Source organism: Sus scrofa, chromosome 5 (genome assembly GCF_054392235.1).
Source record: "Sus scrofa isolate SSC_HxYL_T2T_F1_AM1 chromosome 5, Sscrofa_HxYL_maternal_Yorkshire_Landrace_v2.0, whole genome shotgun sequence".
NCBI classification, from domain to species: domain Eukaryota; kingdom Metazoa; phylum Chordata; class Mammalia; order Artiodactyla; family Suidae; genus Sus; species Sus scrofa.
The window spans coordinates 45,715,309-45,737,944 of NC_139387.1; positions in this window are offsets into that span (position 1 = coordinate 45,715,309).

The window sequence follows — 22,636 nt, forward strand, 5'->3', positions numbered from 1 at the left end:
CAAATCGCCCGGGACACCTAGTCGACCCGGCGGGATATCAGGCACGGGCCCAAGAGGCCAGGACAGCAGGTCGACCGTGGGCCATCAGACCCACACTCGAGTCGCTAGGGAAAGTTGATCGAAACCGCGGGCACTCGGGCACGGCCGGAGTCGCCCGGGAGACCTGGTTGACCCCGCGGGCCGTCGGTCCAAAGCGGAAGTGTCCCAGGAGGGGTGGTTCACCCCGTGAGCCCTCGGAGTCAGGCCGGAGTCGCTCGGGACCTCTGGCTGACACTGCGGGGCATCGGGCATGTGCCCAACACGCCCTGGAGATCTGGTCGACCCCGAGGCCCCTCGGACACGGGCCCGAGTCATGCGCGATAGCTGGTCTACTCCACAGGCCCTCGGACCCAAGTGTGAGTCGCCCGGGACAGCTAGTCGACCCCACGGGCCCAGGGGCACGGGCCCTAGTCCCCCCGGAGAGTTGGTCAACACCGCAGGCCCTCAAACACTGGCCCGGGTCGCCCAACATAGGTGGTCGAACCCGTGGGCCCTCGGACCTAGTCCCGACTCCCCAGGGACCGTTGGTCGACCCCAGGGTCCGTCGGACATAAGTGCGAGACCTCTGGGACAGCTGTTCGACACTTGGGCCCTCGGGAACGTTCTCGAGTCACCCGGGACAGCTAGTCAACACCAAGGGATTTTGGACACAGGCCCCAGTCGCCAGGGACTGCTGGTCGACCCCGCGGGCCATCGGAACAGGGCCCCAGTCGCCAGGGACTGCTGGTCGACCCCGCGGGCCCTCAGACTCGAGTGAGAGTCTCCCGGGTAACCTGGTCGAACCCACGGGCCCTCGGACACAGGCCCGAGTGCCTGGGACATCTGGTTGACCGCGCAGGCCCTCGGACACGGGCCAGAGTCCCACGGGACAGCTGATCGACCCCTCAGGCCCTCGGACCCAGGCCAGAGACCCCAGGCACACCTGGTCGACTCCTCAGGCCCTCGGACCCAGGCCCGAGTCACCCGGGACAGCCTGTTGACCACGCAGGCCCTCGGATCTGGGCCCGAGTCCCCCGGGACAGCTGGTCGACCCCGCGGGTTAGCAGACCCGGGGCCGAGTCCCACGGGAGTGGTGGTTGACACTGCGCGCCCTCGTGCTCTGGCCCGAGTCACCCCGGAGAGCTTGACCACACTGCAGGCCATCGGAACCGAACACAATGTCCCCGGAAGAGCTTGTCCAACACATGGGCCCACAGACCCAGGCCCGAGTGGCCCGGTACAGCTGGTCGACCCCGCAGGACCTTGGACCCAAGCGCGAGTGGCCCTGGTCAGCTGGTCAAACCCTGGGCCATAGGGCTCTGGCCCGTGTCGACCAGGACCGCAGGTCGACGTCACGGGCACTCGGACTCGAGCCAGAGTTGTCCGGGAATGCTGGTCGACCCCGGGGGCCCTCCAACCCAAGCGCGAGGAAAGATGTTCGACAACGCGGGCCCTCGGGCACAGTCCCAAGTAACCCAGGACAGCTGATCGGCCCTGCGGGCCATCGGACACGAGCGCAAATCGCCTGGGAGAGCTGGTCGACACCGCGGGCCCTCGGACACGGGCCCAAGTGGCCCGGGACAGCTGGTCGACGACACGGGCCCTGGGACATGGGCCGGAAAGGCCCGGGATATTTGGTCGACACCGCGAGGCCTCGGGCAGAGCTGGACCACAACACGAGCCCTCAGTTTTGGGGCCGAATCACCCGGGACGCCAAGTCGACACCGTGGTACGATCGACCAGGGCCAGAGTCGCCCTGGAAAGCTGTTCGGCCCCGTGGGACTTTGGGCACCGGCCCGAGTCCCCCGGCACAGCTGGTCGACCGCGGGCCCTCGGAACCGGGCCCTAGTTCCGGGACCTCTTGTCGACTCCATGGGCCCTTGGACATGGGCCTGAGTCCCCCGGGACAGCTGGTCGACCCCGCGGGCCATCGGACCTGATCGTGAGTCACCCAGGATAGCTGCTTGACACCGCGGGCTCTGGGTCCCGGGCCCAAGTCACCTGGGGAGCTGGTCGACCCCTTGGGCCATCAGACATGGGCCGGAAACGCCCGGGATATCTGGTCGACCCCGCGAGCCCTCGGGTACAGTCCCGTGTTGCCCGGGACAGCTGGTCCACACCGCGGGGCCTCGGTTTTGGGGCCGAGTCGCCAGGGACGCCGGGTCGACACCGTGGTATGTTCGACCAGGGCCCGAGTCGCCCTGGAAAGCTGGTGGACCCCGCGGGCCATCGGACCCGAGCGTTATTCGCCCGGAAAAGCTTGTCGAACAAATGGGCCCTTGGACTCAGGCCCGAGTGACCCAGGACAGCTGGTCGACACCACAGGACCTCGGATCCAATCGCAACACCCGGGACGCCTGGTCACCACCGCGGTCTCTCAAACCTAAAACCAAATCGCCCGGGACACCTAGTCGACCCGGCGGGATATCAGGCACGGGCCCAAGAGGCCAGGACAGCAGGTCGACCGCGGGCCATCAGACCCACACTCGAGTCGCTCGGGAAAGTTGATCGAAACCGCGGGCACTTGGGCACGGCCGGAGTCTCCCGGGAGACCTGGTTGACCCCGCGGGCCGTCGGTCCAAAGCGCGAGTGTCCCAGGAGGGCTGGTTGACCCCGTGAGCCCTCGGAGTCAGGCCGGTGTCGCCCGGGACCTCTGGCTGACACCGCGGGGCATCGGGCATGTGCCCGACACGCCCTGGAGATCTGGTCGACCCCGCGGGCCCTCGGACTCGAGTGCGAGTTGCCCGGGACACCTGGTGGACCCCGCGGGCCCTCGGACCCGGGCCCGAGTCGCCAAAGACATCGGGTCGACCTCGCGGGCCCTCGGACAGGAGCGCGTGTTGCCCGGGACAGCTGGTCAAGCCTGCGGGGACTCGGACCCAAGCGTGAGTCGCCAGGGACAGCTGGTCGAACAAGCGGGCTTTCAGACACGGGTTCGAGTCGCCCGGGACAACTGGTGGATGTTGCTGGCTTTCGGGCATCGGCTGAGTCCCCTGGGACAGCTGGTCAACACAGCGGGCCCTCGGACCACTGCCTGAGTTCCCGGGACAGCTGTTTGACCGCGCGGGTCATCTGGCACATTCCCAAGTCGCCCAGGAGAGCAGGTAGACCGCGGGCCCTCGGACACAAACTTGAGTCGCCTGGGAGAGTTGGTCGACACTGCGGTTCCTCGGACACGGGCCCGAGTCGTGCGGGATAGCTGGTCTACACCGCAGGCACTCGGACCCAAGTGTGAGTCGCCCGGGACAGCTAGTCGACCCCACGGGCCCTGGGGCACGGGCCCGAATCGCCCCGGAGAGTTGGTCAACACCGCAGGCCCTTGAGCACCGGCCCGAGCCGCCCAATACAGGTGGTCAAACCCGCAGTCCCTCGGACTTGGGCCCGAGTCCCCAGGGACCGTTGGTCGACCCCGGGTTCCGTCGGACACAAGTGCGAGTCCTCTGGGACAGCTGTTCGACACCCGTGCCCTCGGGCACGGTCTCGAGTCACCTGGGACAGCTGGTCAACACCAAGGGATTTTGGACACAGGCCCCAGTCACCAGGGACTGCTGGTCGACCCCGCAGGCCCTCAGAACAGGGCCCCATACGCCAGGGACTGCTGGTCGACCCCGCGGGCACTTGGACCTGGGCCAATGTCGCACGGGAGATAGGGTTGACCCCACGGGCCGACAGACATGAGCGCGTGTTGCCCGGGACTGCTGGTCAAGCCCGAGGGGACTCGGACCCAAGCGTGAGTCGCCAGGGACAGCTGGTCGACCCCGCGGGCCATCGGACCCGAGCGTGAGTCACCCAGGAGAGCTGCTTGACACCGCGGGCTCTGGGTCCCGGGCCCAAGTCACCCTGGGGAGCTGGTCGACCCCTTGGGCCCTCGGACATGGGCCGGAAACGCCCGGGATATCTGGTCGACCCCGCGAGCCCTCGGGTACAGTCCCGTGTTGCCCGGGACAGCTGGTCCACACCGCGGGGCCTCGGTTTTGGGGCCGAGTCGCCAGGGACGCCGGGTCGACACTGTGGTATGTTCGACTAGGGCCCGAGTCGCCCTGGAAAGCTGGTGGACCCCGCGGGCCATCGGACCCGAGCGTTATTCGCCCGGAAAAGCTTGTCGAACAAATGGGCCCTTGGACTCAGGCCCGAGTGACCCAGGACAGCTGGTCGACACCGCAGGACCTCGGACCCAATCGCGTCACCCGGGACGCCTGGTCAACACCGCGGTCTCTCAAAACTAAAACCAAATCGCCCGGGACACCTAGTCGGCCCGGTGCGATATCAGGCATGCGCCCAAGAGGCCAGGACAGCAGGTCGACCGCGGGCCATCAGACCCACACTCGAGTCGCTAGGGAAAGTTGATCGAAACCGCGGGCACTTAGGCACGGCCAGAGTCGCCCGGGAGACCTGGTCGACACCGCGGGCCCTCGGACATGGGCCCGAGTGGCCCGGGACAGCTGGTCGACGACACGGGCCCTGGGACATGGGCCGGAAAGGCCCGGGATATTTGGTCGACCCCGCGAGGCCTCGGGCAGAGCTGGACCACAACACGAGCCCTCAGTTTTGGGGCCGAATCACCCGGGACGCCAAGTCGACACCGTGGTACGATCGACCAGGGCCAGAGTCGCCCTGGAAAGCTGTTCGGCCCCGTGGGACTTTGGGCACCGGCCCGAGTCCCCCGGCACAGCTGGTCGACCGCGGGCCCTCGGAACCGGGCCCTAGTTCCGGGACCTCTTGTCGACTCCATGGGCCCTTGGACATGGGCCTGAGTCCCCCGGGACAGCTGGTCGACCCCGCGGGCCATCGGACCTGATCGTGAGTCACCCAGGAGAGCTGCTTGACACCGCGGGCTCTGGGTCCCGGGCCCAAGTCACCTGGGGAGCTGGTCGACCCCTTGGGCCATCAGACATGGGCCGGAAACGCCCGGGATATCTGGTCGACCCCGCGAGCCCTCGGGTACAGTCCCGTGTTGCCCGGGACAGCTGGTCCACACCGCGGGGCCTCGATTTTGGGGCCGAGTCGCCAGGGACGCCGGGTCGACACCGTGGTATGTTCGACCAGGGCCCGAGTCGCCCTGGAAAGCTGGTGGACCCCGCGGGCCATCGGACCCGAGCGTTATTCGCCCGGAAAAGCTTGTCGAACAAATGGGCCCTTGGACTCAGGCCCGAGTGACCCAGGACAGCTGGTCGACACCACAGGACCTCGGATCCAATCGCAACACCCGGGACGCCTGGTCAACACCGCGGTCTCTCAAACCTAAAACCAAATCGCCCGGGACACCTAGTCGACCCGGCGGGATATCAGGCACGGGCCCAAGAGGCCAGGACAGCAGGTCGACCGCGGGCCATCAGACCCACACTCGAGTCGCTCGGGAAAGTTGATCGAAACCGCGGGCACTTGGGCACGGCCGGAGTCTCCCGGGAGTCCTGGTTGACCCCGCGGGCCGTCGGTCCAAAGCGCGAGTGTCCCAGGAGGGCTGGTTGACCCCGTGAGCCCTCGGAGTCAGGCCGGTGTCGCCCGGGACCTCTGGCTGACACCGCGGGGCATCGGGCATGTGCCCGACACGCCCTGGAGATCTGGTCGACCCCGCGGGCCCTCGGACTCGAGTGCGAGTTGCCCGGGACACCTGGTGGACCCCGCGGGCCCTCGGACCCGGGCCCGAGTCGCCAAAGACATCGGGTCGACCTCGCGGGCCCTTGGACAGGAGCGCGTGTTGCCCGGGACAGCTGGTCAAGCCTGCGGGGACTCGGACCCAAGCGTGAGTCGCCAGGGACAGCTGGTCGAACAAGCGGGCTTTCAGACACGGGTTCGAGTCGCCCGGGACAACTGGTGGATGTTGCTGGCTTTCGGGCATCGGCTGAGTCCCCTGGGACAGCTGGTCAACACAGCGGGCCCTCGGACCACTGCCTGAGTTCCCGGGACAGCTGTTTGACCGCGCGGGTCATCTGGCACATTCCCAATTCGCCCAGGAGAGCAGGTAGACCGCGGGCCCTCGGACACAAACTTGAGTCGCCTGGGAGAGTTGGTCGACACTGCGGTTCCTCGGACACGGGCCCGAGTCGTGCGGGATAGCTGGTCTACACCGCAGGCACTCGGACCCAAGTGTGAGTCGCCCGGGACAGCTAGTCGACCCCACGGGCCCTGGGGCACGGGCCCGAATCGCCCCGGAGAGTTGGTCAACACCGCAGGCCCTTGAGCACCGGCCCGAGCCGCCCAATACAGGTGGTCAAACCCGCAGTCCCTCGGACTTGGGCCCGAGTCCCCAGGGACCGTTGGTCGACCCCGGGTTCCGTCGGACACAAGTGCGAGTCCTCTGGGACAGCTGTTCGACACCCGTGCCCTCGGGCACGGTCTCGAGTCACCTGGGACAGCTGGTCAACACCAAGGGATTTTGGACACAGGCCCCAGTCACCAGGGACTGCTGGTCGACCCCGCAGGCCCTCAGAACAGGGCCCCATACGCCAGGGACTGCTGGTCGACCCCGCGGGCACTTGGACCTGGGCCAATGTCGCACGGGAGATAGGGTTGACCCCACGGGCCGACAGACATGAGCGCGTGTTGCCCGGGACTGCTGGTCAAGCCCGAGGGGACTCGGACCCAAGCGTGAGTCGCCAGGGACAGCTGGTCGAACAAGCGGGCTATCAGACACGGGTCCGAGTCGCCCTGGACAACTGGTGGATGTGGCTGGGCTTCGGGCATGGGCTGAGTCCCCTGGGACAGCTGGTCAAAACCGCGGGCCCTCAGACCTAAGCGCGAGTCACCCGGGAGAGCTGCTTGACCCCGCGGGCGGTCGGACCCGGGCCCAAGTTGCCCGGGACAGCTGGTCGACCCCGAGGGCCTTCAGACCCGGGCCAGAGTTGCCCAGGATATCTGGTCGACCCCGTGGGCCCTCCGGCACAGTCCCGATTCGCCCGGGACAGCTGGTCGACCCCGCGGCCATAGGGCTCTGGCCCGAGTCCCCCGGGACCGCAGGTCGCCCTCACGGGCCTTCAGACATGATGCAGTGTCGTCCGGGAGTGCTGGTCGACCCCGGGAGTGCTCAGACCCAAGCGCGAGACGCCCGGGAAAGGTGTTCGACACCGCGGGTCCTCGGGCACAGTCCCGAGTCGCCTGGGGAAGCTGGTCGACACTGCGGGCCCTCGGATTCGAGCGTGAGTCGCCCGGGAGAGCTGGTCGACCCCGTAGGCCGTCGGTCCAAGGCACGAGTGTCCCAGGAGTGCTGGTTGACCCCGTGGGCTCTCGGAGCCAGGCCGGAGTCTCACGGGACCTCTGGTTGACACCGCGGGGCATCGGGCATGTGCCTGAAACGCCCTGGAGATCTGGTCGACCCCGCGGGCCCTCGGACACGGACCTGATTCCCCCAGGACAGCTGGTCGACCCCGCGGGCCATCGGACCCGATCGTGAGTCATCCAGGGGAGCTGCTTGACACCGCGGGCTCTCGGTCCCAGGCCCAAGTCACCCTGGTGAGCTGGTCGACCCCATGGGCCCTCGGACATGGGCCGGAAACGCCCGGGATATCTGGTCGACACCGCGAGCCCTCGGGTACTGTCCCGTGTTGCCCGGGACAGCTGGTCCACACCGCGGGGCCTCGGTTTTGGGGCCGAGTCACCTGGGACACCGGGTCGACACTGTGGTATGTTCGACCAGTGCCCTTGTTGCCCTGGAATGCGGGTCGACACCGCGGGCCATCGGACCCGAGCGTTATTCGCCCGGAAAAGCTTGTCGAACAAATGGGCCCTTGGACTCAGGCCCGAGTGACCCAGGACAGCTGGTCGACACCGCAGGACCTCGGACCCAATCGCGTCACCCGGGACGCCTGGTCAACACCGCGGACTCTCAAACCTGAAACCTAATCGCCCGGGACACCTAGTCGACCCGGCGGGATATCAGGCACGGGCCCAAGAGGCCAGGACAGCAGGTCGACCGCGGGCCATCAGACCCACACTCGAGTCGCTAGGGAAAGTTGATCAAAACCGCGGGCACTTGGGCACGGCCGGAGTCGCCCGGGAGACCTGGTTGATCCCGCGGGCCGTCGGTCCAAAGCGCGATTGTCCCAGGACGGCTGGTTGACCCCGTGAGCCCTCGGAGTCAGGCCGGTGTCGCCGGGGACCTCTGGGTGACACCGTGGGGTATCGGGCATGTGCCCGACATGCCCTGGAGATCTGGTCGACCCCGCGGGCCCTCGGACTCGAGTGCGAGTTGCCCGGGACACCTGGTGGACCCCGCGGGCCCTCGGACCCGGGCCCGAGTCGCCAAAGACATCGGGTCGACCTCGCGGGCCTTCGGACAGGAGCGCGTGTTGCCCGGGACTGCCGGTCAAGCCCGCGGGCTATCGGACCCAAGCTTGAGTCGCCAGGGACAGCTGGTCGAACAAGCGGGCTTTCAGACACGGGTCCGGGTCGCTCGGGACAACTGGTGGATGCGGCTGGCCTTCGGGAATGGGCTGAGTGCCCCGGGACAGCTGGTCGAAACCGCAGGCCTTCGGACACGGGCCTGAGTCCCCCGGGACAACTGGTCGACCCCGCGGGCCATCGGACCCGAGCGTGAGTCACCCAGGAGAGCTGCTTGACACCGCGGGCTCTGGGTCCCGGGCCCAAGTCACCCTGGGGAGCTGGTCGACCCCTTGGGCCCTCGGACATGGGCCGGAAACGCCCGGGATATCTGGTCGACCCCGCGAGCCCTCGGGTACAGTCCCGTGTTGCCCGGGACAGCTGGTCCACACCGCGGGGCCTCGATTTTGGGGCCGAGTCGCCAGGGACGCCGGGTCGACACCGTGGTATGTTCGACCAGGGCCCGAGTCGCCCTGGAAAGCTGGTGGACCCCGCGGGCCATCGGACCCGAGCGTTATTCGCCCGGAAAAGCTTGTCGAACAAATGGGCCCTTGGACTCAGGCCCGAGTGACCCAGGACAGCTGGTCGACACCACAGGACCTCGGATCCAATCGCAACACCCGGGACGCCTGGTCAACACCGCGGTCTCTCAAACCTAAAACCAAATCGCCCGGGACACCTAGTCGACCCGGCGGGATATCAGGCACGGGCCCAAGAGGCCAGGACAGCAGGTCGACCGCGGGCCATCAGACCCACACTCGAGTCGCTCGGGAAAGTTGATCGAAACCGCGGGCACTTGGGCACGGCCGGAGTCTCCCGGGAGTCCTGGTTGACCCCGCGGGCCGTCGGTCCAAAGCGCGAGTGTCCCAGGAGGGCTGGTTGACCCCGTGAGCCCTCGGAGTCAGGCCGGTGTCGCCCGGGACCTCTGGCTGACACCGCGGGGCATCGGGCATGTGCCCGACACGCCCTGGAGATCTGGTCGACCCCGCGGGCCCTCGGACTCGAGTGCGAGTTGCCCGGGACACCTGGTGGACCCCGCGGGCCCTCGGACCCGGGCCCGAGTCGCCAAAGACATCGGGTCGACCTCGCGGGCCCTCGGACAGGAGCGCGTGTTGCCCGGGACAGCTGGTCAAGCCTGCGGGGACTCGGACCCAAGCGTGAGTCGCCAGGGACAGCTGGTCGAACAAGCGGGCTTTCAGACACGGGTTCGAGTCGCCCGGGACAACTGGTGGATGTTGCTGGCTTTCGGGCATCGGCTGAGTCCCCTGGGACAGCTGGTCAACACAGCGGGCCCTCGGACCACTGCCTGAGTTCCCGGGACAGCTGTTTGACCGCGCGGGTCATCTGGCACATTCCCAATTCGCCCAGGAGAGCAGGTAGACCGCGGGCCCTCGGACACAAACTTGAGTCGCCTGGGAGAGTTGGTCGACACTGCGGTTCCTCGGACACGGGCCCGAGTCGTGCGGGATAGCTGGTCTACACCGCAGGCACTCGGACCCAAGTGTGAGTCGCCCGGGACAGCTAGTCGACCCCACGGGCCCTGGGGCACGGGCCCGAATCGCCCCGGAGAGTTGGTCAACACCGCAGGCCCTTGAGCACCGGCCCGAGCCGCCCAATACAGGTGGTCAAACCCGCAGTCCCTCGGACCTGGGCCCGAGTCCCCAGGGACCGTTGGTCGACCCCGGGTTCCGTCGGACACAAGTGCGAGTCCTCTGGGACAGCTGTTCGACACCCGTGCCCTCGGGCACGGTCTCGAGTCACCTGGGACAGCTGGTCAACACCAAGGGATTTTGGACACAGGCCCCAGTCACCAGGGACTGCTGGTCGACCCCGCAGGCCCTCAGAACAGGGCCCCATACGCCAGGGACTGCTGGTCGACCCCGCGGGCACTTGGACCTGGGCCAATGTCGCACGGGAGATAGGGTTGACCCCACGGGCCGACAGACATGAGCGCGTGTTGCCCGGGACTGCTGGTCAAGCCCGAGGGGACTCGGACCCAAGCGTGAGTCGCCAGGGACAGCTGGTCGAACAAGCGGGCTATCAGACACGGGTCCGAGTCGCCCTGGACAACTGGTGGATGTGGCTGGGCTTCGGGCATGGGCTGAGTCCCCTGGGACAGCTGGTCAAAACCGCGGGCCCTCAGACCTAAGCGCGAGTCACCCGGGAGAGCTGCTTGACCCCGCGGGCGGTCGGACCCGGGCCCAAGTTGCCCGGGACAGCTGGTCGACCCCGAGGGCCTTCAGACCCGGGCCAGAGTTGCCCAGGATATCTGGTCGACCCCGTGGGCCCTCCGGCACAGTCCCGATTCGCCCGGGACAGCTGGTCGACCCCGCGGCCATAGGGCTCTGGCCCGAGTCCCCCGGGACCGCAGGTCGCCCTCACGGGCCTTCAGACATGATGCAGTGTCGTCCGGGAGTGCTGGTCGACCCCGGGAGTGCTCAGACCCAAGCGCGAGACGCCCGGGAAAGGTGTTCGACACCGCGGGTCCTCGGGCACAGTCCCGAGTCGCCTGGGGAAGCTGGTCGACACTGCGGGCCCTCGGATTCGAGCGTGAGTCGCCCGGGAGAGCTGGTCGACCCCGTAGGCCGTCGGTCCAAGGCACGAGTGTCCCAGGAGTGCTGGTTGACCCCGTGGGCTCTCGGAGCCAGGCCGGAGTCTCACGGGACCTCTGGTTGACACCGCGGGGCATCGGGCATGTGCCTGAAACGCCCTGGAGATCTGGTCGACCCCGCGGGCCCTCGGACACGGACCTGATTCCCCCAGGACAGCTGGTCGACCCCGCGGGCCATCGGACCCGATCGTGAGTCATCCAGGGGAGCTGCTTGACACCGCGGGCTCTCGGTCCCAGGCCCAAGTCACCCTGGTGAGCTGGTCGACCCCATGGGCCCTCGGACATGGGCCGGAAACGCCCGGGATATCTGGTCGACACCGCGAGCCCTCGGGTACTGTCCCGTGTTGCCCGGGACAGCTGGTCCACACCGCGGGGCCTCGGTTTTGGGGCCGAGTCACCTGGGACACCGGGTCGACACTGTGGTATGTTCGACCAGTGCCCTTGTTGCCCTGGAATGCGGGTCGACACCGCGGGCCATCGGACCCGAGCGTTATTCGCCCGGAAAAGCTTGTCGAACAAATGGGCCCTTGGACTCAGGCCCGAGTGACCCAGGACAGCTGGTCGACACCGCAGGACCTCGGACCCAATCGCGTCACCCGGGACGCCTGGTCAACACCGCGGACTCTCAAACCTGAAACCTAATCGCCCGGGACACCTAGTCGACCCGGCGGGATATCAGGCACGGGCCCAAGAGGCCAGGACAGCAGGTCGACCGCGGGCCATCAGACCCACACTCGAGTCGCTAGGGAAAGTTGATCAAAACCGCGGGCACTTGGGCACGGCCGGAGTCGCCCGGGAGACCTGGTTGATCCCGCGGGCCGTCGGTCCAAAGCGCGATTGTCCCAGGACGGCTGGTTGACCCCGTGAGCCCTCGGAGTCAGGCCGGTGTCGCCGGGGACCTCTGGGTGACACCGTGGGGTATCGGGCATGTGCCCGACATGCCCTGGAGATCTGGTCGACCCCGCGGGCCCTCGGACTCGAGTGCGAGTTGCCCGGGACACCTGGTGGACCCCGCGGGCCCTCGGACCCGGGCCCGAGTCGCCAAAGACATCGGGTCGACCTCGCGGGCCTTCGGACAGGAGCGCGTGTTGCCCGGGACTGCCGGTCAAGCCCGCGGGCTATCGGACCCAAGCTTGAGTCGCCAGGGACAGCTGGTCGAACAAGCGGGCTTTCAGACACGGGTCCGGGTCGCTCGGGACAACTGGTGGATGCGGCTGGCCTTCGGGAATGGGCTGAGTGCCCCGGGACAGCTGGTCGAAACCGCAGGCCTTCGGACACGGGCCTGAGTCCCCCGGGACAACTGGTCGACCCCGCGGGCCATCGGACCCGAGCGTGAGTCACCCAGGAGAGCTGCTTGACACCGCGGGCTCTGGGTCCCGGGCCCAAGTCACCCTGGGGAGCTGGTCGACCCCTTGGGCCCTCGGACATGGGCCGGAAACGCCCGGGATATCTGGTCGACCCCGCGAGCCCTCGGGTACAGTCCCGTGTTGCCCGGGACAGCTGGTCCACACCGCGGGGCCTCGGTTTTGGGGCCGAGTCGCCAGGGACGCCGGGTCGACACTGTGGTATGTTCGACTAGGGCCCGAGTCGCCCTGGAAAGCTGGTGGACCCCGCGGGCCATCGGACCCGAGCGTTATTCGCCCGGAAAAGCTTGTCGAAAAAATGGGCCCTTGGACTCAGGCCCGAGTGACCCAGGACAGCTGGTCGACACCGCAGGACCTCGGACCCAATCGCGTCACCCGGGACGCCTGGTCAACACCGCGGTCTCTCAAACCTAAAACCAAATCGCCCGGGACACCTAGTCGGCCCGGTGCGATATCAGGCATGCGCCCAAGAGGCCAGGACAGCAGGTCGACCGCGGGCCATCAGACCCACACTCGAGTCGCTAGGGAAAGTTGATCGAACCGCGGGCACTTAGGCACGGCCAGAGTCGCCCGGGAGACCTGGTTGACCCCGCGGGCCGTCGGTCCAAAGCACGAGTGTCCCAGGAGGGCTGGTTGACCCCGTGAGCCCTCGGAGTCAGGCCGGAGTCACCCGGGACCTCTGGCTGACACCGCGGGGCATCGGGCATGTGCCCGACACGCCCTGGAGATCTGGTCGACACCGCGGGCCCTCGGACCCGGGCCCGAGTCGCCAAAGACATCGTGCGACCTCGTGGGCCCTCGGACAGGAGCGCATGTTGCCCGGGACTGCCGGTCAAGCAAGTGGGCACTCGGACCCAAGCGTGAGTCACCAGGGACAGCTGGTCGAACAAGCGGGCTTTCAGACACGGGTCCGAGTCGCCCGGGACAACTGGTGGATGCGGCTGGCCTTCGGGCATGGGCTGAGTGCCCCGGGACAGCTGGTCGACACCGCGGGCCCTCGGACCCGGGCCTGAGTTCCCGGGACAGCTGTTTGACCCCGCGGAACATCTGGCAAATTCCCAAGTCGCCCAGGACAGCAGGTAGACCGCGGGGCCTCGGACACAAACTTGAGTCGCCTGGCAGAGTTGGTCGACACTGCGGGCCCTCGGGCATGGGCCAGAGTCGACCCGGAGAGCTTGTTGACACTGTGGGCCATCGGAACAGGGTGCGATTTGCCCGGAAGGGCTTGTCGAACACTTGGGCCCACAGACCCAGGCCCGAGTGGCCTGGGACAGCTGCTCGACACCGCGGGCCCTCAGACCAAAGCGTGAGTCACCCGGGAGAGCTGCCTGACCCCGAGGGCTCTCGGACCCGGGCCCAAGTTGCCCGGGACAGCTGGTCGACCCCGAGGGCCTTCGGACCCGGGCCAGAGTTGCCCGGGACATCTGGTCGACCCCGTGGGCCCTCCGGCACAGTCCCGATTCACCCGGGACTGCTGGTCGACCCCGCGGGCCATAGGGCTCTGACCCGAGTCGCCCAGGACCGCAGGTCGCCCTCACAGGCCTTCCGATATGAGGCAGAGTCGTCCGGGAGTGCTGGTCGACCCCGGGAGTGCTCAGACCCAAGCGCGAGACGCCCGGGAAAGATGTTCGACACCGCGGGTCCTCGGGCACAGTCCCGAGTCGCCTGGGGAAGCTGGTCGACACTGCGGGCCCTCGGATTTGAGCGTGAGTCTCCCGGGAGAGCTGGTCGACCCCGCGGGCCGTCGGTGCAAAGCTCGAGTGTCCCAGGAGTGCTGGTTGACCCCGTGGGCCCTCGGAGCCAGGCCGGAGTCGCCAGGGACCTCTGGTTGACACCGCAGGGCATCGGGCATGTGCCCGACACGCCCTGGAGATCTGGTCGACCCCGCGGGCCCTCGGACACGGGCCCGAGTCGTGCGGGATAGCTGGTCTACACCGCAGGCACTCATACCCAAGCGTGAGTCGCCCGGGACAGCTAGTCGACCCCACGGGCCCTGGGGCACGGGCCCGAGTCGCCCCGGAGAGTTGGTCAACACCGCAGGCCCTCGAGCACCGGGCCGAGTCGCCCAATACAGGTGGTCGAACCCGCGGGCCCTCGGACCTGGGCCCGAGTCCCCAGGGACCGTTGGTCGACCCCGGGGTCCGTCGGACACAAGTGCGAGTCCTCTGGGACAGTTGTTCGACACCCGTGCCCTCAGGCACGGTCTCGAGTCACCTGGGACAGCTGGTCAACACCAAGGGATTTTTGGACACGGGCCCCAGTCGCCAGGGACTGCTGGTCGACCCCGCAGGCCCTCGGACCTGGGCCAATGTCGCACGGGACATAGGGTCGACCCCACGGGCCGTCGGACTCGAGTGAGAGTCTCCCGGGTCACCTGGTTGAACCCACGGGCCCTCGGACACAGGCCCGAGTGCCTGGGACATCTGGTCGACCGCGCAGGCCCTCGGACCCGGGCCCGAGTCCCACGGGACAAATGATCGACCCCTTAGGCCCTCGGACCCAGGCCCGAGTCACCCGGGACAGCCTGTTGACCCCGCAGGCCCTCACATCTGGGCCCGAGTCACCCGGGACAGCTGGTCGACCCCGCGGGTTAGCAGACCCGGGGCCGAGTCACACGGGAGGGGTGGTCGACACTGCGCGCCCTCGGGCTCTGGCCCGAGTCGCCTCAGGGGGTTTGTCGACACTGCGGGCCATCGGAACCGAGCACAATTTCCCCGGAAGAGCCTGTCGAACACATGGGCCCACAGACCAAGGCCCGAGTGGCCCGGGACAGCTGGTCGACCCCGCAGGACCTTGAACCCAAGCGTGAGTGGCCCTGGTCAGCTGGTCAACCCCGCGGGCCATAGGGCTCTGGCCCGAGTCGCCCAGGACCGCGGGTCGACCTCACGGGCACTCGGACACGAGCCAGAGTTGTCCGGGAATGCTGGTCGACCCCGGGGGCCCTCCAACCCAAGCGCGAGATGCCCCGGAAAGATGTTTGACACCGCTGGCCCTCGGGCACAGTCCCGAGTCACCCGGGACAGCTGATCGGCCCCGCGGGCCATCGGACACGAGCGCGAATCGCCCGGGAGAGCTGGTCGAAACCGCGGGCCCTCGGACACGGGCCCGAGTGGCCCGGGACAGCTGGTCGACGACACGGGCCCTGGGACATGGGCAGGAAACGCCCGGGATATCTGGTCGACCCCGCGAGGCCTCGGGTACAGTCCCGTGTTGCCCGGCACAGCTGGACCACACCACGAGCCCTCAGTTTTGGGGCCGAGTCACCCGGGACGCCAAGTCGACACCGTGGTACGTTCGACCAGGGCCAGAGTCGCCCTGGAAAGCTGGTCGACCCCGTGGGACTTCGGGCACGGGCCCGAGTCCCCCGGCACAGCTGGTCGAGCGCGGGCCCTCAGAACAGGTCCCTAGTTCCTGGGACCTCTGGTCGACCCCGTGGGCCCTCGGACACGGGCCCGAGTCACACGGGATAGCTGTTCAACCACGCAGGCCCTCGGACCCGGACCTGAGTCCCCCGGGACAGCTGGTCGACCCCGCGGGCCTTCGGACACGGGCCTGAGTCCCCCGGGACAGCTGGTCGACCCCGCGGGCCATCGGACCCGAGCGTGAGTCACCCAGGAGAGCTGCTTGACACCGCGGGCTCTGGGTCCCGGGCCCAAGTCACCCTGGGGAGCTGGTCGACCCCTTGGGCCCTCGGACATGGGCCGGAAACGCCCGGGATATCTGGTCGACCCCGCGAGCCCTCGGGTACAGTCCCGTGTTGCCCGGGACAGCTGGTCCACACCGCGGGGCCTCGGTTTTGGGGCCGAGTCGCCAGGGACGCCGGGTCGACACCGTGGTATGTTCGACCAGGGCCCGAGTCGCCCTGGAAAGCTGGTGGACCCCGCGGGCCATCGGACCCGAGCGTTATTCGCCCGGAAAAGCTTGTCGAACAAATGGGCCCTTGGACTCAGGCCTGAGTGACCCAGGACAGCTGGTCGACACCGCAGGACCTCGGACCCAATCGCGTCACCCGGGACGCCTGGTCAACACCGCGGTCTCTCAAACCTGAAACCAAATCGCCCGGGACACCTAGTCGACCCGGCGGGATATCAGGCACGGGCCCAAGAGGTCAGGACAAAGGTTGACCGTGGGCCATCAGACCCACACTCGAGTCGCTAGGGAAAGTTGATCGAAACCGCGGGCACTTGGGCACAGCCGGAGTCGCCCGGGAGACCTGGTTGACCCCGCGGGCCGTCGGTCCAAAGCCCGAGTGTCCCAGGAGGGCTGGTTGACCCCGTGAGCCCTCGGAGTCAGGCCGGAGTCACCCGGGACCTCTGGCTGACACCGCGGGGCATCGGGCATGTGCCCGACACGCCCTGGAGATCTGGTCGACCCCGCGGGCCCTCGGACCTGGGCCCGAGTCGCCAAAGAAAACGGGTCGACCTCGCGGGCCCTCGGACAGGAGCGCGTGTTGCCCGGGACTGCCGGGCAAGCAAGCGGGCACTCGGACCCAAGCGTGAGTCGCCAGGGACAGCTGGTCGAACAAGCGGGCTTTCAGACACGGGTCCCAGTCGCCCAGGACAACTGGTGGATGCAGGTGGCCTTCGGGCATGGGCTGAGTGCCCCGGGACAGCTGGTCGACACCGCGGGCCCTCGGACCCGGGCCTGAGCTCCGGGGACAGCTGTTTGACCCCGCGGAACATCTGGCAAATTCCCAAGTCGCCCAGGACAGCAGGTAGACCGCGGGCCCTCGGACACAAACCTGAGTCGCCTGGCAGAGTTGGTCGACACTGCGGGCCCTCGGGCATGGGCCAGAGTCGACCCGGAGAGCTTGTTGACACTGTGGGCCATCGGAACAGAGTGCGATTTGCCCGGAAGGGCTTGTCGAACACTTGGGCCCACAGACCCAGGCCCGAGTGGCCTGGGACAGCTGCTCGACACAGCGGGCCCTCAGACCAAAGCGTGAGTCACCCGGGAGAGCTGCCTGACCCCGAGGGCTCTCGGACCCGGGCCCAAGTTGCCCGGGACAGCTGGTCGACCCCGAGGGCCTTCGGACCCGAGCCAGAGTTGCCCGGGACATCTGGTCGACCCCGTGGGCCCTCCGGCACAGTCCCGATTCACCCGGGACTGCTGGTCGACCCCGCGGGCCATAGGGCTCTGACCCGAGTCGCCCAGGACCGCAGGTCGCCCTCACAGGCCTTCCGATATGAGGCAGAGTCGTCCGGGAGTGCTGGTCGACCCCGGGAGTGCTCAGACCCAAGCGCGAGACGCCCGGGAAAGATGTTCGACACCGCGGGTCCTCGGGCACAGTCCCGAGTCGCCTGGGGAAGCTGGTCGACACTGCGGGCCCTCGGATTCGAGCGTGAGTCTCCGCGGGCACTTGGGCACGGCCGGAGTCGCCCGGGAGACCTGGTTGACCCCGCGGGCCGTCGGTCCAAAGCACGAGTGTCCCAGGAGGGCTGGTTGACCCCGTGAGCCCTCGGAGTCAGGCCGGAGTCACCCGGGACCTTTGGCTGACACCGCGGGGCATCGGGCATGTGCCCGACACGCCCTGGAGATCTGGTCGACCCCGCGGGCCCTCGGACACGGGCCCGAGTCGTGCGGGATAGCTGGTCTACACCGCAGGCACTCATACCCAAGCGTGAGTCGCCCGGGACAGCTAGTCGACCCCACGGGCCCTGGGGCACGGGCCCGAGTCGCCCCGGAGAGTTGGTCAACACCGCAGGCCCTCGAGCACCGGGCCGAGTCGCCCAATACAGGTGGTCGAACCCGCGGGCCCTCGGACCTGGGCCCGAGTCCCCAGGGACCGTTGGTCGACCCCGGGGTCCGTCGGACACAAGTGCGAGTCCTCTGGGACAGTTGTTCGACACCCGTGCCCTCAGGCACGGTCTCGAGTCACCTGGGACAGCTGGTCAACACCAAGGGATTTTTGGACACGGGCCCCAGTCACCAGGGACTGCTGGTCGACCCCGCGGGCCCTCGGAACAGGGCCCCAGTCGCCAGGGACTGCTGGTCGACCCCGCGGGCCCTCGGACCTGGGCCAATGTCGCACGGGACATAGGGTCGACCCCACGGGCCGTCGGACTCGAGTGAGAGTCTCCCGGGTCACCTGGTCGAACCCACGGGCCCTCGGACACAGGCCCGAGTGCCTGGGACATCTGGTCGACCGCGCAGGCCCTCGGACCCGGGCCCGAGTCCCACGGGACAACTGATCGACCCCTTAGGCCCTCGGACCCAGGCCCGAGTCACCCGGGACGGCCTGTTGACCCCGCAGGCCCTCGGATCTGGGCCCGAGTCACCCGGGACAGCTGGTCGACCCCGCGGGTTAGCAGACCCGTGGCCGAGTCACACGGGAGGGGTGGTCGACACTGCGCGCCCTCGGGCTCTGGCCCGAGTCGCCCCAGGGGGTTTGTCGACACTGCGGGCCATCGGAACCGAGCACAATTTCCCTGGAAGAGCCTGTCGAACACATGGGCCCACAGACCCAGGCCCGAGTGGCCCGGGACAGCTGGTCGACCCCGCAGGACCTTGAACCCAAGCTTGAGTGGCCCTGGTCAGCTGGTCAACCCCGCGGGCCATAGGGCTCTGGCCCGAGTCGCCCAGGACCGCGGGTCGACCTCACGGGCACTCGGACACGAGCCAGAGTTGTCCGGGAATGCTGGTCGACCCCGGGGGCCCTCCAACCCAAGCGCGAGACGCCCCGGAAAGATGTTTGACACCGCTGGCCCTCGGGCACAGTCCCGAGTCACCCGGGACAGCTGATCGGCCCCGCGGGCCTTCGGACACGGGCCTGAGTCCCCCGGGACAGCTGGTCGACCCCGCGGGCCATCGGACCCGAGCGTGAGTCACCCAGGAGAGCTGCTTGACACCGCGGGCTCTGGGTCCCGGGCCCAAGTCACCCTGGGGAGCTGGTCGACCCCTTGGGCCCTCGGACATGGGCCGGAAACGCCCGGGATATCTGGTCGACCCCGCGAGCCCTCGGGTACAGTCCCGTGTTGCCCGGGACAGCTGGTCCACACCGCGGGGCCTCGGTTTTGGGGCCGAGTCGCCAGGGACGCCGGGTCGACACCGTGGTATGTTCGACCAGGGCCCGAGTCGCCCTGGAAAGCTGGTGGACCCCGCGGGCCATCGGACCCGAGCGTTATTCGCCCGGAAAAGCTTGTCGAACAAATGGGCCCTTGGACTCAGGCCCGAGTGACCCAGGACAGCTGGTCGACACCGCAGGACCTCGGACCCAATCGCGTCACCCGGGACGCCTGGTCAACACCGCGGTCTCTCAAACCTAAAACCAAATCGCCCGGGACACCTAGTCGACCCGGCGGGATATCAGGCACGGGCCCAAGAGGTCAGGACAAAGGTCGACCGTGGGCCATCAGACCCACACTCGAGTCGCTAGGGAAAGTTGATCGAAACCGCGGGCACTTGGGCACAGCCGGAGTCGCCCGGGAGACCTGGTTGACCCCGCGGGCCGTCGGTCCAAAGCCCGAGTGTCCCAGGAGGGCTGGTTGACCCCGTGAGCCCTCGGAGTCAGGCCGGAGTCACCCGGGACCTCTGGCTGACACCGCGGGGCATCGGGCATGTGCCCGACACGCCCTGGAGATCTGGTCGACCCCGCGGGCCCTCGGACCTGGGCCCGAGTCGCCAAAGAAAACGGGTCGACCTCGCGGGCCCTCGGACAGGAGCGCGTGTTGCCCGGGACTGCCGGGCAAGCAAGCGGGCACTCGGACCCAAGCGTGAGTCGCCAGGGACAGCTGGTCGAACAAGCGGGCTTTCAGACACGGGTCCCAGTCGCCCAGGACAACTGGTGGATGCAGGTGGCCTTCGGGCATGGGCTGAGTGCCCCGGGACAGCTGGTCGACACCGCGGGCCCTCGGACCCGGGCCTGAGCTCCCGGGACAGCTGTTTGACCCCGCGGAACATCTGGCAAATTCCCAAGTCGCCCAGGACAGCAGGTAGACCGCGGGCCCTCGGACACAAACTTGAGTCGCCTGGCAGAGTTGGTCGACACTGCGGGCCCTCGGGCATGGGCCAGAGTCGACCCGGAGAGCTTGTTGACACTGTGGGCCATCGGAACAGAGTGCGATTTGCCCGGAAGGGCTTGTCGAACACTTGGGCCCACAGACCCAGGCCCGAGTGGCCTGGGACAGCTGCTCGACACAGCGGGCCCTCAGACCAAAGCGTGAGTCACCCGGGAGAGCTGCCTGACCCCGAGGGCTCTCGGACCCGGGCCCAAGTTGCCCGGGACAGCTGGTCGACCCCGAGGGCCTTCGGACCCGAGCCAGAGTTGCCCGGGACATCTGGTCGACCCCGTGGGCCCTCCGGCACAGTCCCGATTCACCCGGGACTGCTGGTCGACCCCGCGGGCCATAGGGCTCTGACCCGAGTCGCCCAGGACCGCAGGTCGCCCTCACAGGCCTTCCGATATGAGGCAGAGTCGTCCGGGAGTGCTGGTCGACCCCGGGAGTGCTCAGACCCAAGCGCGAGACGCCCGGGAAAGATGTTCGACACCGCGGGTCCTCGGGCACAGTCCCGAGTCGCCTGGGGAAGCTGGTCGACACTGCGGGCCCTCGGATTCGAGCGTGAGTCTCCGCGGGCACTTGGGCACGGCCGGAGTCGCCCGGGAGACCTGGTTGACCCCGCGGGCCGTCGGTCCAAAGCACGAGTGTCCCAGGAGGGCTGGTTGACCCCGTGAGCCCTCGGAGTCAGGCCGGAGTCACCCGGGACCTTTGGCTGACACCGCGGGGCATCGGGCATGTGCCCGACACGCCCTGGAGATCTGGTCGACCCCGCGGGCCCTCGGACACGGGCCCGAGTCGTGCGGGATAGCTGGTCTACACCGCAGGCACTCATACCCAAGCGTGAGTCGCCCGGGACAGCTAGTCGACCCCACGGGCCCTGGGGCACGGGCCCGAGTCGCCCCGGAGAGTTGGTCAACACCGCAGGCCCTCGAGCACCGGGCCGAGTCGCCCAATACAGGTGGTCGAACCCGCGGGCCCTCGGACCTGGGCCCGAGTCCCCAGGGACCGTTGGTCGACCCCGGGTTCCGTCGGACACAAGTGCGAGTCCTCTGGGACAGTTGTTCGACACCCGTGCCCTCAGGCACGGTCTCGAGTCACCTGGGACAGCTGGTCAACACCAAGGGATTTTTGGACACGGGCCCCAGTCACCAGGGACTGCTGGTCGACCCCGCGGGCCCTCGGAACAGGGCCCCAGTCGCCAGGGACTGCTGGTCGACCCCGCGGGCCCTCGGACCTGGGCCAATGTCGCACGGGACATAGGGTCGACCCCACGGGCCGTCGGACTCGAGTGAGAGTCTCCCGGGTCACCTGGTCGAACCCACGGGCCCTCGGACACAGGCCCGAGTGCCTGGGACATCTGGTCGACCGCGCAGGCCCTCGGACCCGGGCCCGAGTCCCACGGGACAACTGATCGACCCCTTAGGCCCTCGGACCCAGGCCCGAGTCACCCGGGACGGCCTGTTGACCCCGCAGGCCCTCGGATCTGGGCCCGAGTCACCCGGGACAGCTGGTCGACCCCGCGGGTTAGCAGACCCGTGGCCGAGTCACACGGGAGGGGTGGTCGACACTGCGCGCCCTCGGGCTCTGGCCCGAGTCGCCCCAGGGGGTTTGTCGACACTGCGGGCCATCGGAACCGAGCACAATTTCCCCGGAAGAGCCTGTCGAACACATGGGCCCACAGACCCAGGCCCGAGTGGCCCGGGACAGCTGGTCGACCCCGCAGGACCTTGAACCCAAGCTTGAGTGGCCCTGGTCAGCTGGTCAACCCCGCGGGCCATAGGGCTCTGGCCCGAGTCGCCCAGGACCGCGGGTCGACCTCACGGGCACTCGGACACGAGCCAGAGTTGTCCGGGAATGCTGGTCGACCCCGGGGGCCCTCCAACCCAAGCGCGAGACGCCCCGGAAAGATGTTTGACACCGCTGGCCCTCGGGCACAGTCCCGAGTCACCCGGGACAGCTGATCGGCCCCGCGGGCCTTCGGACACGGGCCTGAGTCCCCCGGGACAGCTGGTCGACCCCGCGGGCCATCGGACCCGAGCGTGAGTCACCCAGGAGAGCTGCTTGACACCGCGGGCTCTGGGTCCCGGGCCCAAGTCACCCTGGGGAGCTGGTCGACCCCTTGGGCCCTCGGACATGGGCCGGAAACGCCCGGGATATCTGGTCGACCCCGCGAGCCCTCGGGTACAGTCCCGTGTTGCCCGGGACAGCTGGTCCACACCGCGGGGCCTCGGTTTTGGGGCCGAGTCGCCAGGGACGCCGGGTCGACACCGTGGTATGTTCGACCAGGGCCCGAGTCGCCCTGGAAAGCTGGTGGACCCCGCGGGCCATCG